The sequence below is a fragment of the Perognathus longimembris genome, chromosome 3 (assembly GCF_023159225.1).
Source record: "Perognathus longimembris pacificus isolate PPM17 chromosome 3, ASM2315922v1, whole genome shotgun sequence".
Taxonomy (NCBI): Eukaryota; Metazoa; Chordata; class Mammalia; order Rodentia; family Heteromyidae; genus Perognathus; species Perognathus longimembris.
Window position 1 is genome coordinate 18998160 of NC_063163.1, and position 17379 is coordinate 19015538.

Here is a 17379-nt window from a genome sequence, read left to right on the forward strand (position 1 = left end):
ACAAACTTAGAAGAGTCCCTAATCTACACCACTATGAAATATCAATGAGCAAATATTTGGGTTCCCAAAGATAATTTCAAAGCCTTTTACTGAAAGACTCTTCTTATAATCCCATGTACTCTGGAGGTGAAAAATGGAACAATGTTTATTTGAACCCAAATAAAATATTTGAAGAGATCCTATCTCAATCAGCAAGCTGAGCATAGTGGTGCTCAATGTAACCTAAGGTATTTTGGAGTCAGGGATAGAAATTTTGTAAGCCAAGGTCGACCTGAGGTGGAGAGAAGAAATCAAAAACAAGTCTGAAGAGAACTGAGGCCTTGGCTCAAGTGGTAGAGCAACTTCAGATTCTGTAAACCCTTCAAATTTGGACACTGCGACTCAAAATTCATGTAAACTCACCTCTATCATAATATCTTTCCATGATCCAAGCTGTTTCTTTTGCTCATTTTTAAAAATTTATTTCCTGCTTTCAATACTTAATTATGTCTGTTCTTGTTATGTTTCAGTGTTGTAATTGCTTGCAGTCATGAATTTTCTTTCTAATTCTGTTGCATATTTTTTCAGATGTAACATGTTATTATTTTTCTTATTGACATAAAACTTTTTGTTTAGAGTCAGGAGGAAATCAAATACAGAAAATGTTTTCAAATGTCCAAATAGTTACATAATGTTTATGAGTTTGCTTTAGCTCTCTAGTTTTAGTAGAGTTGGGTTATCTTAAGTTATTTTTTTAATTTCATATTTCAATATATTGATGATTTCATTTTTGGCCTTCTATAGTTTCATCTTTCTTAAATGTTTCAAGAGCACTTGCAAAAATAAAGTATTTTGTTACTTACATTTCAAGTAGTCCTATTTTTGCTATCTTCATATATAAACTGGATTTGTTGTTGTTATCTACTTTTGTGGTGGTGGAAATTAAATCCAGGGCTGTGTGTATGCTAGGCAAGTGTGTTGTTTTATTTTGCTAATTCTTTGCTAGTTGAAAGCCAAGATTTTTTCCAGATTAAAAGACACAAATGTATCTGCTCCAGCCATCATGTTCTCACAGGGCTCCACAAAGCTCCTTCAAAGCTATCTTAGTGAAACATGAGGAAATAACTCTTACTATGCTCTCTGTCTTGTCACTTAGCTCATGGAAATGGAAGCTACAAAGTCTGGAGAAAGCTGGGCTGCCTTTGAGGGGACAATGGGTAGGGATAAAAATCATTGTTCACCTATAGCCAAAACAAAAAAGCATCTTGCATATAACAAACACAGACTTTGACTCCTCTCCCCGTATTCCAGTCTGGATGTATACCTATCAAGCTACAAAAAAACCCAAAAAAAACTACAATGTGACTTACTATCTAATGTACATATGTGTATGTATATATATATATATATACATGTGCTATATATGTAGACATGTGTGTGTATATATATATGTGTATGTGTGTATGTGTATGTACAACTAAATCTAGCTGTGTTTCCCTAACACATATCCTGTAAACACAAATTAATCTACAGGTCAAATTCTTAGGAAGGAGGGAAGAAAGAGCAAATATTTTGATTATTGTTATTTTATTTGCCATGTCACCTTAAATAACAAAATAAAACATAGATTGCTTAGTCCTGGACCAAATATTTACTCTCAAAAAAGATGAAAAACCTTTATAAATTCCATTATCTTAGGTCATTTTGGTCAGTTGAAAATAATGCATAGTTCTTTTCTTACCAGTACTCAGATTGCTATTCATTAACTGTATTTTATTCCCACAACACTCACTTGGTATGAATTATTTAATTAAATATATTGGATACCATATAAGTAAGATAGGTTATTCTGAGACACTAACAGTATCATAAATAGGATTGTGATTGGTATTTCTATTAATCAGGCATAGATATTTATGCAGAGAATGTGAAACAAAGCACAGAAAAAATATGAAAAAAGCTAAAAAATTTTTTTCATTTCAGTAACCAGGTAATAGGTAAGTTTCTATTTTCTATGTTCTCAGAGGATGGAAAACTGGATAGAATAAGCTGCTAATGCTGCTTTATCAGAGGAGTGGGTCTAAATTTTCTCTAAAACTGTTTTCTCTAAAACTCTAAACTGTTTCAATGTACTTTACATGTCTGCATTTTTCATTTGGAAACACAAATATATTTATCTAAATATGACTGAATATACTAAAGAACGTCTCAGCCTAAAAAGCAATTTGTATTTTGATGTTCTGCCTGTTGACATGAAAGAAAAGAACTTAATGAACTGAAGTTTTACCCCCTAAGGAACTTGACCTCTTTAATGGAAGAAAAGAAAAAATAAACAAAATAAAAACAGCTGTTTGGCCTAAAGGCAGGGAAAGATTCCCTAATAGTAAATTTATAATCAAGAGAAATCAGGTCAAAAAAAAAGAAAAATTAAAATGAAAGCAGGCAAAGTGACTGTCTCTGAACTTACAGAAAACAGTTTGTGCATCAAAGAACAGGGGAAAGAATTATCTCCAAAGACCCAAACTTCACAATAATTCTCCAAACAGGGAAGAAAAGAAACAAATTTGGGGGTGTATTTACATATTTACACATTTCTAAATGTTCTTTTAGATTATTTTTAAGTAGTTATGCAAAAGGGTTTCAATTTAACATGTCAGTTTATGAATACAATGTATCTTGATCAATATCAACCCTTCCATCTTTCTGTCCAGTCTATCCCAGCTCCACTCAACCCCTCGAGTTACTTGATTTTCAAAGCTGTCACTAAGTTCTGATGTATTTAACATGCTTACATGGAGTCACTGGTGCCCAATCTTTACTCATTCTTTCATCTTGGATACCACATATACCCATATAACCCATACCACATATAACCCATGGTACAAAATAAGTATTTCTGAGATAATAGGTACATGCAATAAATAATATGGATTTGAAATGTAGGTACTATTTCTTGACCAACTAAACTAAAATCAAAGCATACAGAAGAAATAGAACCCAAAGTCTTAGTGAAATATGGATCTCTTACTTCAGATCTATCTCTCTGAAACCTACGAATTGACTTTCTTCTATGGTGTGGGGTGGGGGGAGAAATCATCATAAATGAATGCCACAAGTAGTTTCAATTTGCAATACTTTGTTCTTTGCAAGGAACAGGGCTTGCACTATGCTTGCAATCGGTTATTACAGAGACAGGAGCACGTTTACCAAATGCCCCATAATCTGTACAGTTTCAAAATTCAGGATTCAAAAATGATATAAGCCTTAGACCTTTGTTTAAAAAATGTAATTCATTTTATTCTGCTTCTCAATAGACAAGATTTTAAGATCAAAATATTTAAGAATGATTTTAAGTATTTTTGAGATTGATCCTGTTATTTACGTGGGGATGAAAAGTTAAATCTTAATACTACTGCTTAAGATCTTGTAGTATCCCAAAGGACCAATCTATAATTATCACTTTGCCTTTCCAAAATATCTTCTTCACTTGCCCTTTACCAGCCACAACTTGAAATGGTTATGACTGCTGGACTTCATTTCTTCAAGCAAAAGTAAGTTTTTTTCTGCCAAACTATGCTGTCAGAGTAGTAACTTGAAGGCATCCATTATTCATAGGATGAAAACTTTAGAGGTTTTTTTCAAACAAAACCATCTCTTTCTTAGTTGAAAATGAATTCTTACTTAAAATAACATTTCACTTAGTTGCTCTTAATGTTTTTAATAAAAATGTCATCAAGATATGTGAATATCATCAAGATACTCACAAATATAAATGAGAAACCCATACATAAGACCTTTTTCTATAGTATTAAAAATGGACATGCAGAGAATTCATGGTAAGAATAATAGGAAAAATATTTTTAAATACCCATCCTATCCCTAATGGCCATAGATGATTTCTACATGAATAATGACATACAACTAAATAACTTGACCATTTTTAGCATGTTGTGCTTATACCAGAAGGAAAAGGAATAATGAGGGCTCCATCCCAGAGCGATGAAGAAACAGAGCTGCAGATGTGATGGCTCCCAACCAGAAGAGGCTGGACTCGTGAGCAGGGAAACTCTCTGTGGCCAAATTGTTGAACATATGTCTTCAAACCCAGAGACTTTAAAGTTTGAGAAGACTGCTGGAATGTAGAGAGAAACAACAACAACAACAACAAAAACAAAACAAAACTTCCAAGCTGAAAAGTGACTCTTCTCTATTTACCCCACAAGTCACTAAATTGGATATTACAGAATTTTTTATTCTACCTGACTAAATGTAGGAAAATAACAAAAGAAAGTTGCATGTTTTGTTACTATAAAAGCTGTTTATAACTCTGTAAAACAGAGAAGGGAAGTTATTAAGGGCTGGTGTGTTATCGGTGTGCATAGAAATTTTGTCTAGTTAAGGATTTATTTATTACTTACTATTAAAGTCAAATTTGATTATTCTCATTAGACAATAGCAAGAGAAGTAATAAGTGGTATATATAATTATTCCAGTCCATATTCTGTCAGTCATGTTCAGAAACAGCTTCTGAAATTTTAACCAGAATTCAAATTTCAACCAGGAATATTAAATCTTAATCATATACTTAATAGTCTGTGTTTTGAAGACACAAATTTCAAAATATTTCCACTGAGACTTTAGCAGTACGCATCTTGTATTCATTTAATAGTAATGTACTTATTTTCCGGTGTCTAAACAAATACCTACACTGCATATATGTGTATACACATGCAATCTCAGAAAAGTAAAAAATGGGCACTAATAGTATTCAGTTTAGTTTCATTGTTTTCATTTGTTTTTGTGTTTATATTGTTCTTTTAGACACGTTCTCACTATGTGAGAACATACTAGCCTTGAACTGGCCACGTAGCCTTGGCTGGTATTGAACTTCCAAGTGTTCTGCGTCAGCCTTTGAGGATCAGACTTTTAATTATTGAGATATAAAAGCATCTTGTGGTATCATTATTAAAGCTCCAAAAGTTATAAATATAATTGGGTGCTGGTGGTTCCTATAATCCTAGCCATTCAGGAGGTGGAGATCTGAACACTGTGGTTTAAAGGCATCCTGAGCAGAAAAACTTGTAAGACTTTGATCTCTAATTAGCCACCAAAAAAAGTGAAGCTATGGCTCAAGTGGTAGAGTGCTACCCTTGAGCAAAAAAAGCTCAGGGACAGTGTCCAGAACAAATAAAATATTTATGTATATAAATTAACCAGAAAAGTATTGTTGGTATAGTTTCATTTTCTCCATACTCAAATTTAAGTCAATTTTGTTTGGTAGTCATGGGACTTGAATTCAGTGTCTCTCACTTACTTAGCAGACATTCTACCATTTGAATCATCAGTCCTCCAGCTCTGCCCTTTGCTGGCCAATTGGAGATCGAGTTTCATAGACTTTTCTTTTTTTTTTTTTTTAATTTTAGTTTTTATTGTCAAGGTGACATTCCAAGGGGTCACAGTTACATACATTAGGTAATGAATACGTTTCTTTCCAAATTTGTTCCCTCTCCCTCATTTTTCTTCCACCTTCCCTTCTCCCAAATCACCCCCCCTGAGTTGTGCAGTCGGTTGATAACATATTGTCTTGGAAGTAACACTGTTGCATTGGTTTGATTTTACCATTTGTCACATCATTTTGATGTTCTCCTTTCCTTCCCTGATTCAGCCAAACATGTATACAATACCCAGGATACCAGAAGCAAATACAGTGAGAACAGGGGCTAAATCATAAGAAAGATAAACAAAAGAAAAAAGAAATAATTTCACCTAGTATGTTAAAAACAACAACAATGATAAACCGCTTGTTTGCATAACTTGGAGTTCATTTCACTTAGCATCATTTTATGTGATCATATGTACATAAGTCTTGAGCTACTGTGATTGTCTGCTAGGACTATCCTAGACATATACTAGTTATTCCTAATGAGAGAAACCATAGAATCTATGTTTCTTTGGGTCTGGCTCACTTCACTTAGTATGATTTTTTCCAAGGTTTTCCATTTCCTTACAAATGGGGCAGTGTCATTCCTTCTAATAGAAGCATAGAATTCCATTGTGAATATATACCACAGTTTTTTGATCTATTCATCTACTGAGTGGCATCTGAGTTGGTTCCATATTTTAGCCATGGTAAATAGTGCTGCAATGAACATGGTTGTGCTTGGGCTCCTTGGCACAGGTCAAAACTTTCTTAATAACAACCCAGAAACAACAAATCAAAGAAAGGTTGGACAAACGGGATTGCATGAAACTACAGAGCTTCTGCATGGCAAAGGACACATCTTGCAAGATAATAGAAAGCCCACAGATTAGAAGATCTTCACTGGCCATATAACAGACAAGTGTCTCATATCTAAAATATACTTACAACTCAAAAAAATAAGTTCCCTCAAAACAAATCCTCTAAGAAACAATAAGCTCATTAATAAGTAGGCTAAAGACTTATAGAGAGACTTCTTTGATGAGAAATAAGAATGGCCCAAAAAATAAATCTAATTTTTACTAAGAAAAAAAAAAAAAAGAATGGCCCAAAAGCACATGAAGAAGTGCACACATCCCTGGACATAAAAGAAGTGCAAATCAAAACAACATTGAGATTCCACCTCACCCCAGTAAGGATGACCATTATTAAGAAAACTAACAAGCCCCCCCCCAGCCCGCCACACCGGCCCTGCCTCGCCGCTGGGTTGCTCCAGTCGTGCGGGTCCCCGTCCTCCTCTTCCGCCCGAGTCCTGACTCTTCCCTCCTTCTCTCAGAGGATGTCCGCCTTCCAGATCAACCTCAACCCGCTCAAGGAGCCGCTCGGCTTCATCATGGTCCTCGAGTGGATTGCCTCCATCTTCGCTTTTGCTACCTGTGGAGGGCAAAACAGAAATCCAAGTGACTAGTCCTAGTATTTCTAACAAAACTAATATTACAGCTGCTTTTGGTTATCCATTCAGGTTGAATCAGGCATCATCTCAATCACATCCAAATGTAAATGTGTGTGATATAGATTGGAAAAGTCACGTCCTCGTAGGCGATTACTCTTCTGCACAATTCTATGTTACATTTGCGGTCTTTGTGTTCTTATAATGCATTGCCACCCTTCTGCTTTATATTGGTTATACGAACATATACCGGGATCGTCGTAAACTCCCTATGATTGACTTCGTTGTTACTCTTATCGCCACGTTTTTGTGGTTGGTAAGCTCTTCGGCCTGGGCTAAAACTCTTACAGATATTAAAATCGCAACTGGATTGTCCAGTATTGTTCAGGAACTTGTACCTTGTAGTAAGGTAGACGTGAAGTGTTATTTCAGCTCTGTGACTTCTATGGGATCCTTAAATGTGTCTGTGATCTTTGGCTTTCTGAATATGATCCTTTGGGGAGGAAATGCTTGGTTTGTGTACAAGGAGACCAGACTACAGAGTCCATCAAGTCCTTCCGTCTCCCACACAGGAAGTGTGTCACCTCCAGCCGGAATGTAATTAAAAGGGAGAGATACACTGTGGGAAATATGTGTCTATACTAAAACCTGTTGCCAACATCTTGAGTAGCATTATTTCTTCCTAATAAAAGTAATGACTTTTTCAGTAAATTGGTGGGTTTTAAATGTTGCTGCTTTTTATATAAAACTGTGTCTTTCTTTGAAATTTTAAGATGTAAATGGATTCTTACATGTAAATTTGAAAGTCCAAGGGATCTATTATGCAATGACACACATTTTTAAATGAACAATTTTTTTCACTAACTTGTTTGCTTTCCAAAGTGTTTACACCTTAAGCCTTAGCATATGTCTTCACTCAGAGAAGTTACATTGTCATTTCGTAATAGAAAAAAAATTGGAAATATTATACATACACTACTGTAAGTTTTGTACAGATTATATACGTAAGACCTGTCTTTGCTTAAGAAAAATCTTGATTACATAAATGATTTTTAGAAAAAAATTAGTTCAAACTTTATATCTGAGCATTGTTCATGTTATAAAATGTTTTAATTGCAAAGACCAGGTGTAAGTTTTATTTCTATTTTTCTAAATGACCTGTTATACTTAGCAGGAGTACTAAAACTGTGTTAGGAACAGGAACTTCAAAATTTCTAACAAATGTTTGGTTCATTTAGCACTTCTGTTACATGAGATTCAAGCTTTTATTATGTTGGTGGTTTCCTAGGCTTACTATGTAAATAGAACATGGTTCAGCTAGGTGTTTTTCCATGTGAGCATTCTCTTATTTGTTTTTTATCCTTTGTTATGCCTTCTACTTTTTTTGCAGACCCTACATAGGGGTTAAGAATAATTAAGATTAATTACCTTTTTACTTGTGAAACATTAAAATTTAAGGTCAATGAAGTTACTACTTGGGTTTAGCATTGATATTATGAAAATAAGTGCAATTTGGATTTTACATTTATTGATTTTCGTTACTTCACAAATGGATGATTAAGGAATTAGGCTTCACCTAAGTGAGTCTTACTGATATACTGCCTTTCACTATTTGGGTATATTCTGAATGCAGTGCTTATTCATTATTTTGCTTCATAATCTTTTTGTTGTACCAGGATCCATACTTCTTATTCTTACAAGATAATTGTTTATATGTGAAGCACATCTTGCTATTGCCTTATTTTTGTTGCAAAAATGTCAGTATGAGAATGTGTATGTCTTACACAACAAACAATAAACAAGTTGAAAGAAAAAAAAAAAAAAAAGAAAGAAATCTAACGACAACCAATGCTGGTGAGGATGTGGCCAAAAGGGAACTCTACTACACTTGGTGGGAGTATAAACTTGTGCAACCACTTTGGAAAGCATTTGGAGGTTCCTCAAAAGGCTAAACATAGAGCTCCCCTATCATCCAGCAACCCCACTTTTGGGCATTTAACCAAAGGATCGCAAACAAGACCATACTAAAGTTACAGACTTTTCTCACAAGGCTGGCCTCAAATTGTGATCCTCTCAGTCTCAGTCTCGTAAGTAGATAGGATTACATCTGACTAACTTTAGGTCTATCTTATATACAAGTGTAAGAATAGCACAGATGAAGACCATGTTTGGGCAGGAGATATAATGCAGTGGTAGTCTTCCCTAGCCTGTGCAAGATTCTGGCTTTCAGATCCAGAACTACCAGCATAAAACAGGAAAGGCCTTGCTTTTGAACAATTCAAAATATAACAGGGGAGAGTATAAAAATCAACATAAATCTTAATCTTACATTGTGTTAAGACAGATGGAAGGGATGTATAATTCAGGTTAAAGGAACGTAGAAGAAGAATGTGGTTGAAGAAACTCATGGATTCCCATGAGTATAAAGAAAAGTACACATTGGGAAGACATGTAAAACAACACTAATAAAACATTTTAAATGGCAATAAAATGTATACCAAATTATGAATTTAACACATAGCATAAAATCTTTCAATATTTCAAACAAGGAGTATAAATGATGCCAGAGGTGAAAGATCTTTTTTTTTTTTTTTTTTTTTTTTTTTTTTTTTTTTTTTTTTTGCCAGTCCTGGGCCTTGGACTCAGGGCCTGAGCACTGTCCCTGGCTTCTTCCAGCTCAAGGCTAGCACTCTGCCACTTGAGCCACAGCGCCGCTTCTGGCCGTTTTCTGTATATGTGGTGCTGGGGAATCGAACCTAGGGCCTCGGGTATCCGAGGCAGGCACTCTTGCCACTAGGCTATATCCCCAGCCCCAGAGGTGAAAGATCTTAATCAGAAAAATATAATAATAATGCACCAGACTTGAGTGTGCATGTGTTACAGGAAGAAAGAAGTCAATGAATACATGCCCCATCAGTTAAAATCAAAGTGAATTAGTAGATGTGTTCAGAGCTATAGTGTTCTGCTATAATCACTTATATGTATAACTAAATGTTTTCATTTACCATTCCACTAACATCTTTTTTTTTCCTCTAAACCACTTAAACAACTTTGCCATGCCTTTATTTTCAGTCACAGTGTCTAGTGTCTACCTTTTTTTCCTAAAAATGCATCCCTCTTCATCTGCTGGAATACTCTTCTCCACAGACACACTGTGGCCATATAAAGGAAGTACATATTGTAGTCATGTTAACCCACTATCCAACCTTAATTTGCATCCACTGATTTCTCTACATTTTTTTTCAATTTCCGTGATGTCAAAGATCTTCAGCAGCATGACTTTTCCTTTGTCCCATAACTCTACCATATGCTGAATTATTTCTTGGTTTCCCTTGGTTACACCAATCTTTAGAAACTTTCTTTGTCAATAAAACTCATCTCATGCAATTTCCATTTGACTAGATATTTTTGTTTTTATTTTTCTATTTTTTTGTCAAAAAGTTAAAACTACAATTAAGTAAAACAGAGTAGTGGAGTGAACCTTGCCTAGGAAAACGCTCTGGTACTTGCCAGAAAGAAAAATTCACAGTCCACAAAGACACACATTCTCTTAAGTTTTAAATTGGGGCATTAACAAGGCTGTGAAATGTGAAAAATCAACTGCAAGTGGTTTCTGTTTTACTCCTTACAAGTTATATGTAATAGCTTCTGCAACATCTACATTATATCCCACAGGAACCATTTCAAATCTACCTTAATAGCAGTACACCAAAACAGAGACACAAACAAAACAAAACTTCCTTTTAAATAAAGATGGTCAAAATAAATCAAGGAGTGCTTAGATGATCAATTTAAATTCCCTTGCTATAAAATTTCCCTCACTTTTCTCTGAATACTCACTTTGATGAGTAGGGTGCTGTTTCGCTTTTTTTTCACTTTCAGCTCCTTGGAATTTCTGAGATGGGAGTCTGGGAGTGTCTGGTTGATCCCATGACAATCTAAAAGAGGAGCTGGTATGAGTGCGGGGTCCTAGCAAATGTCAAAGGACCCCTGCAGAGTCACAGGCCAATGAATGGCATGTCAAGTGACCTGTCCAGGGCAATTGTTTTTGTCTCTAACCCCTAAAGAAAGACACAAAATCATCGCCCATTATAAGCTTTGCCAGTTCTCTGACAGTTTTATCTTTTCATGCCCCAGAACTGATGAGAAGTTTATTTTTTTGTTGTTTCAAAAAAAGAATCAGAAAAAGAGGAAAGAACTACTCCATTTAGAGATAAGAAATGTAACATTATACAAAACAAAAAGATAATAAAAGAGGACAATAATGAAGGCTTTGAAAGACTTTCATTTCAATGTAGGCCAAGCCCTGATCCCTGTCTTACTCTAGTTTGATTGGCAGGGCAAATCCTCTCTGTGGGCAAAGCAAATTCACTCAGAGCTGATTGCCTAAGATCTGCATGAAGCAAAACTTTTCTCTCATAACATTGGTTAATGTTTACGTGGCAGCTATTTCTTTGATAACTCCTTTAAATAAAATACCAAACTACTAATCTAGTTGAATGTGTTCACTGTGCCAGACAACACTGAGATCATTTATAGGATGTGTGCCAGTGGCACGAGCTATAGTAATTTATCAACTGATAACTTCCTAAAAATGAAAGGCCTGTAGGCTTCTCCAAAAACATACAATACTTGATTAATTTTCTATAAACTATCAAGATATTATACAAGCAGAAAGGCTTTCCCAAACATGGAAGTCAATGCAGCTGCTTTGTGAGGGTGCTAGCTTAAATTTATAATGAAATACACAAAAAGAAATGAACAAATGAATGAGAATCTTATGAAATCTTACATAGGACTTCCAGGCTGCTCTTATGGATGCTGTCAATCAAACAATAGGAAACCTTGAATTTATTGTCTTTTATTTTAAAGATCAAAAGGGCATGGTGGAGACCAATTAGCAAGTTCTAGTTGTGTATGAGCTCCTTAGTGCTGATACTGCTATTTTAGGATTGTCCATTTAAACAAAGTCCTTATCTGAAAAAAAAAATTCTAAAACCATTGTCCTATTATGAGGGCAATCCTGGTCTCTGACCTTTAACACCTTCCCCTCCCTGTATTTTCTTTATTATTCATCTAAACCACTGAAAGCATTGTGTATCTGCTACCTTTGTGAATCTTCCAGCTTTAGAGAAAGGAATCTCATGCAAGAGGATGAGTCACTGGGAAAGAACAGATATTCCTGCTCTCAATTTCCTCTTCTCTCTAGTCATGCTCTGCTCTCCAGACTCTCTCAGCTCTAATGGGCCTTGGACAACCATGTATAGGCTAAAACATAGAAATACATTTTAGCCCTAAATTTCCTCTGAGCTTCCAGAACCCTGTATTTAATGGCACACATCTCTATTCTCATCTGTGTACCCATTTTCCTCCATTGGTTTACTATCCTTCTACAATCCCTAAAGCAGGACATAGTCTCAAATTCTACTTCACTGTGCAAGCTCATCATCAATAATTACCACCACTTTCCCTTACACACCTCACTTACCTTTCTTCACCTTTGCTGCTACTTATCTAATGCACACTTTTACCTAAGCTCTAATATTCATCCAGTTTCCTACTTAAGCCCTCTTTTTTCCCCTATGGCTAATTCATAGTCATTTACAATATGCTCACCACTGACAATAAGTTAGTTTTTATTGCTTTTTTCTGCTAAGACAGATATGTACATGGAGCCACTGAAACTTATAGTAGCAGTATGGATACAGATATAATAATATAGACCTATGGATATACTGTTGGCTTTTCTTTCAATTCAGCACTCTGCCTACACTACCATCTTGTTTTCCATATACTTAGAGTGATTCTACTAAACTTTATTATATTATCAATAGTTAGAAACATTACCCCCTTTAGCAAATGTGGCCTAGGCCTTAAATGAGTTATTACTGAAGCTATTTGACTTTTCCTTTCATAAATTGTAAAGAAAAACCAGTAGATCCTCTTTGTTATGTTCACTATATAACAAGAGATGAAGAAAATATACTTTGTGTGACCTGGGTTTTTAGAACTGCTCATTAGCACCATTTAGCATGTAATAGATATTTTGGCCAAAGCAGTTTATGGGTTTTTACAAATAATTTCTTCCTCCCACACACCAAATTTAACAGTTTTATAGTCCAGTACAACTTCCCTCCCCATTCATACACTTCATCATTTGTACCAGAAGCCAAACTCTAATGATTTCTGTTGCCTCTAGCACCATTTGCATGTTTAGAAATGATGCATTCCAAACCCTGATTAAATGCCAAACTTCAGTGATGGAAAACAGGACCACTCAGTAAGTAATGAAGATGAGTGAGATTGCATGCTGCCTACCTGAAAACAAGTTCAGCTCATATAAAAATCATCCTCTACCTGGCAAGTCAGGCTGACTGGCAGCCTTGATAAACATGTAAATGAACTTGATAGCCCAGTCTATTTGAAGAATTCATGTAAAATGTTCTGATGCTTTTGCTTTATTTGGCTGGAATAAAAATATCAAAGGAATTGCAATAGAACCCTGAGCTTCTAAACTGTAAGAATAACTGAATGTGTATTAGAATGTCTGCTCGGGACCTATAGTGTGGCATATAAGAACCCCTGTGGAATCTGAGAAATAATATAAAATCTAACCTCAAATGGCAAAAGACATCCCTCCCAGTCAGAAGTCTGGGTAGGGAGCTTAAACCAATTCATCTATAGCTAAGAGTCGTTCAATTTCCCATGATCATTTATTTCTACTTTCAATGAACGTTATCTCTACCTTCCCTCCTCCCAAAAAAGAGAATCTAAGATTTTACAAGGAACAGTATGTAAAATAGCAAAAAGAAAATATTATTGAAGTTCTACAATTACCCACTGCTGTCATAAAAACGTAAAGAACTGATAGCAGGAAGAACTTTTCATCTTGTGCTAACTTCTATAAGACACAATGATGTGATCATCACAATAAGTAATCTTTACTGTGTCAGATCCAATATTACATTATTTCGGTACATAAAATTCAGCTGCCCCTTGTAATATTTACTATGAAGAATATTTTCTTTTTTTGCCTGTTACTAATATAGACTTTACAATTCCTGATGATTAAATTCTTTGCTCAAGGTCTTAGAGCTTTCAGTACAGAGTACAGAGCCTGAGTTTCCCAGTAAACTGAATTTGGTCTCTTCCCTCTCCATAATATACACCACACAGCAAGCACATGTGGGTGGGTGTATACACACACACACACGTGTGTGCACAGAGAGACTGCCTTCATTTATCATTAAATTTAACTTGTTATTTTAATCATTGGAGTCTTTCTTACACCAAATTCCAGCATTTTACCGTAAAACACACAATAAAAAGCAAAACTAAACAACTTGGAAAGTTCATTAATGAAAAGAGATCACACCATATACATAGTTAATGGACCCCTTCAAGGCAGTGTGTTGCTTCCCCAATGAAATGAGAGAACACAGGTTTGGGTTTGAACACTTCAAAAATTCACTTGGCATAGAAATTCCACCACCTCCAGCAAAGCCTGTGTATCAATCTTCTGACTTTCAAGATGTTTCTCATTGAAACTCAGCTCTACTTGGTTGGGTAATGTGAAGCTTTCCAACAATAAAATGCATAATGGTTGTTTTCTTTGTGTCCTCCTCCTCTCATTTCTTCCTTGGAAATTTTCCACATCTATTAAAAGTCTGGTGATTATTGCCGTCCCCAGTGAAAGGAAAGGCCGTTTCCTAAACAACACTTTGTTTCTAATTGAACTGCAATGCTAGTGAGAATTCACACAACTCTAATCAGTGCCAAAAGCAAGGGGGGAAAAGGAGAGGAGGGGAGAGAAGGGAAAAAAGCATTTACTACCTAATTCATTCTCTAATTTCCAAATTTTTCTATACCTCTTTTTTCTACCCAACTCTTGAATATATTCATTACCTAGTGCAAACTCAGCTTTTACTCAAATATTAAGAATGTGGTGTCCTCTGAGTATGCACTAGCAAGCATTTGCACATGTGTGTATGTGCACACACACCCTCACGTCTGCTTTCATCTGTGACCACCTTGTTTGGCTGTTTGCCTCCTAGATAGCACAGGAAACCTGATAACTCTCTCACTGTCCTTACTACACATATCATCATAGAATCCCTTCCTGCTAAATTCCCCTGTACCTTGTGAATAGTAAAAATCATATTGATTGTTTTTAAGATGATGACATGAAATACTATCATTTTCTTGAGATGGTCATTTTAACTTTTTATCCACAAAGATGCAACTAATGTTGAGTCCTAGAAAAATTATTTAGTAGCTGGCACCAATGGCTGAGGTCTGTAAGCCTAGCTACTCAGGGGGCTGAGATCTAAGAATTACAGTTTGAAGCCAGCCTGGGAAGGGAAGTCCAATAAACTACTCAGAAAAAGACAGAAGTGGCACTCTGGGTCAATTGGTAGAGCACCAAACTTGAGCCAAAGAAGCTTAGGGTCAGAGTCCAGGTCCAGAGTCCAAGTTCCAGGATTGGCAAGAAAGAGAGAGAGAGAGAAACAGAGAGACAGACACAGAGAGAGAGGAAGGGAGGATGAAAGGGAAGGGAAGAGAAAAGGAAGAAAGGAAGAAAGGAAGGAAGGAAGGAAGGAAGGAAGGAAGGAAGGAAGGAAGGAAGGAAGGAAGGAAGGAAGATAATTTAGTAAGATATATTTATTATTTGGCTTTTGGTTGAGTTAAGGACCGTTTTGATTCACTTGACTTATATTGTTTTATCCTGTAGTCAGAAAGTAGTTATTGGGACATAATTTATTCCAAAATGAAAAATGCTATTAATAGTAAGTTATACGAACTAATAAAGTGCCAATTACCAATAAAGTGATGACAATAAAGTGCTGACTAATAGCATTAAAATGTGAATTTCAGCAGAAGAATGGTGGTTCTTACTGGTAGTCCTAGGTACTTGATTGTAATATAGTTGAGGTTCAGTTTCATCAGTTATCTTTTTTTTTTTTTTTTTTTTTTTTTTTTTTTTTGGCCAGTCCTGGGCCTTAGACTCAGGGTCTGAGCACTGTCCCTGGCTTCTTCCCGCTCAAGGCTAGCACTCCGCCACTTGAGTCATCAGTTATCATTTTTAACTGAAGGATATAGTGTAAAAATTGTGGTATTTAAAATGGTTAATGCATGTAAAGAACTATAAACATTGCCTGGCTCTGCAGTAAGGGCTAATGCAGGTTAGATCTAGACACTATACATAGTGTCACTCATTTGGTATCCTAGATATCCAAAAAGTCTAACATTGAGGAATTGTGCTCAAATGACATGGCAAAACCCAATCTCAAAAATAACCAGCAAAGGGCTGGGGATATAGCCTAGTGGCAAGAGTGCCTGCCTCGGATACACGAGGCCCTAGGTTCGATTCCCCAGCACCACATATACAGAAAACGGCCAGAAGTGGCGCTGTGGCTCAAGTGGCAGAGTGCTAGCCTTGAGCGGGAAGAAGCCAGGGACAGTGCTCAGGCCCTGAGTCCAAGGCCCAGGACTGGCCAAAAAAAAAAAAGAAAGAAAGAAAAAAAAATAACCAGCAAAAAGTAGGGCTGGAGGTGTGACTCATTTTTGCCACCTAGCAAACATGAGGTAAACAGATAGATGAGGAGAGAGAGAGAGAGAGAGAGAGAGAGAGAGAGAGAGAGAGAGAGATCACAAATAAACAGATTCAATAGGATTTATGTTGACTTCAAAAATACATTAAATAGAAAAAGATCAAAGAAAGCCAAATGCAAGACTCAAGTGGACACAACTTCCTATGTAACAATACCCCAGGAAGAGTAAGATGAGGACTAAGTAATTATTTAAGATGCAATTCAAATATAGGATGTTCATAAGATGAAAGTTTGGAAAGTTTGGAAACACAATGTTGGTTGGTTATCTGGTTTCAGGAACTAAACTTTTGCTATTTGGTTTCATTTGTATTATCCTTAATGCAAACAAAGACATATTTCGATAAGATTCTGCTATCATACTTACAGAAACAATCACACTGATTTCTGACACCCCATTTTCCCCTTTCAGTATGATAGGAGAATACTATGCACACATGGGAATGAAACCCCAAACTTGATTCTGGACACTTGTTTAAGCTACTTGGTTCCCCCCACCCCTCAACTCTCCCTCCTAGAGAATAAAGAAGTCATTGTTCCTTAATGCCAATGTAGTTTTGAATATGAACAAATGGCTCTGTGGATACAATTTTTATCCTCTGCTTCAGTAAGTAAACACATTTATAAAGAAATCTCTCATTCCCTCCAAAGGTCTCTCATTATCTGTTCAGTCATCTTTACTTCCTCTACTCAGGCTTGTCCTAACGCAGATCCCAGATTTCTTTGTTCTGAAATCTCTTAATGGGACAGGCAGGAAGATATTCCTTGCTCATAATAGGCAGTTGTGAGTTTGAATAGCAGATTCACTCACTGAGTGTTTTTGCACAGTGAGTCAATATAGTTGAGGTTCAGTTTCATCAGTTATCATTTTTTAACTGAAGGTATAGTATAAAAATTGTGGTATTTAAATTGGGTAATACATG

At 35.9% G+C, this 17379-nt stretch overlaps 1 pseudogene; it reads left to right on the forward strand.

Moving 5' to 3' along the window:
- Positions 1 to 6639: 6639 nt before the first annotated feature.
- LOC125347849 lies at positions 6640 to 7554 on the forward strand (annotated as a pseudogene).
- Positions 7555 to 17379: the final 9825 nt, after the last annotated feature.